The sequence below is a fragment of the Penaeus monodon genome, chromosome 42, assembly GCF_015228065.2.
Source record: "Penaeus monodon isolate SGIC_2016 chromosome 42, NSTDA_Pmon_1, whole genome shotgun sequence".
Taxonomy (NCBI): Eukaryota; Metazoa; Arthropoda; class Malacostraca; order Decapoda; family Penaeidae; genus Penaeus; species Penaeus monodon.
This window is the reverse complement of record NC_051427.1, coordinates 7,980,637-7,982,660: the sequence shown is the minus strand read 5'-3', so window position 1 is coordinate 7,982,660 and position 2,024 is coordinate 7,980,637.

Here is a 2,024-nt window from a genome sequence, read left to right as displayed (position 1 = left end):
TTGCCATGTCAGTTCAGCCTCTCCACTAAGTTTCTGTTTATTAAAAAAAAAAGAAAAAGAAAAACTGACGACTGCAAATGTAACATTTAACGTTATCATGATGTAAAAGGATAAAAAAGGCGTTATACATAAGAAAACGCTATGCGCACAACTATGAATTTTCGATATTTATACAGTGTAAACCCTAATAGACATGGTATTTCATTTCAAACAATAAAAACACTTAGGCTAAGCCACCAACACTGGTTATCTGTAATATCCATCTCCCTTTTCCTGTTTGCCAGAAGTAGCAACTCCCACACTCCTCACTGTTCGAGGCCAAATTAACGCTCGTAAACCAGGAGTTTGAATGCACCCGAGATATTAAGAGATTTCTTGCCTCTCTAAGCATACCCTTCAATGGAAGATCGATGCAGACATCGATCATAAACACGCTCTTGCACGTTGGAAAACTCGCGTCCGCGTTATAACTCGCACTTCAAAGGCCGCGAGCATAAAAGCAGCAGAATCTCTGTTAGTTCTTAATAATGTTATTCAAAATAAAACGGAATATGCACGGCCCGGCCGCTTACGATGCCCACAAACAATCAAAAGAAGAGGACATATACGATCACTCGCATCCTACGCTTGCCACATAAAATAAACAAAAAGGAACACACTACATGGATACTAACATACTTCCTATTCGTTTACAGCACGAAGCTAACTAACACTGGCCACTCTCTGATCCACTCTCTGACAAAAATCACTTGCCGACAGCGATATAAAAGGTGCGGTAGGATTCCTCTATGGAGGGCTTTGCTGGCCGTGGCGAGGATGTTATCAATGCACAAAATGCGAAACACGACCATCATCAGAACACCTCCGCCTGCCTGCGCCACCCGATGTCCTCTTTAACCCGTTGCCATGGTTGCCACAGAAGAAGAAATCACCACAGCTGAGAATTCCTTTCCCCCGGGTTACGCAGCAGGGCCTCATAGTCTGAAGCCAATGGTGTTCTGTGGTGAAATCCTAGATTTCACATGTGCATGCTACTTTGGTGCTTCTCAGTGTGCTCTTTCTAAAACAGAAGACTATGTATACAGTTACAAAGATGGTGGCATACGATCTCGCAACAAAGGCATGAGACCTGTCGTAAATGGCTTGAGGTACCATCTCAGGCCAATCCAACTTGGCTTCGGAACAACAAGTATTTGTGAAGCAGCACAGCATGATACCCAATCAAATATAAACATCTGCCAGGGGAAATGTGCGCTTGTTAAAAGTGACAAGAAAGATACTTCCAATTGCATTCGCAGAGACGTTTTTTTCTGAAGGCAACAAAAGTGCAAATCTCATGCTTTTCAGCTTCTATGAAAAGTCTATTCAAAGGCCTCTCACCTTTTTGGAGACCTTATTACAATCTGTGACGAGACTGCAACAAGGTTACCCCATAGGCCCAGCCCTTTTTTCTCTTGGGGTCGACAAGGCCTCCAGGTTACAAATTCTTGAACTTAATGCAGGGTACCTGGATGATGCAACATTAGGTGGCACCGCTGAGAATGTTTCGACAGACTTACCCAGTATCATAAGTAGAGTACACCAGGTTGTACAATGAATACCCCTTCAACCAAGAACCGATAGACCTTAGTTACTCTAAACTAAATGAAGAAAAAAATGGCAGCAAAGGTGCTTAGAAAACCATATCCAAACTGAACTCTTCAAACCAGCCCCCACACCGAGTCTCAGCAGTCACCCCTAACCAGTTAGCACATCAACTGATCCTAAATGGCACACCAACCTGATAACCGAGCCAGGAGAACAACCAGATGAAAAAGCAGCTCCACCAGCTTCTCCTGTGTGATGAAGGCACCCAAATGGAACTTTTCACACTCACCGAATTAAAGAGGGAGATAAAGCAACTAAAATCTAACAAGTCAGCAGGGTTTGATGGGATTCCAAATGAGTTTCTTAAACACCTAGGGCCCAGAGCGCTTGCCTGGCTACTAAACCTTCTATAGCAGCTGCTTGATAACCCCGGAAAC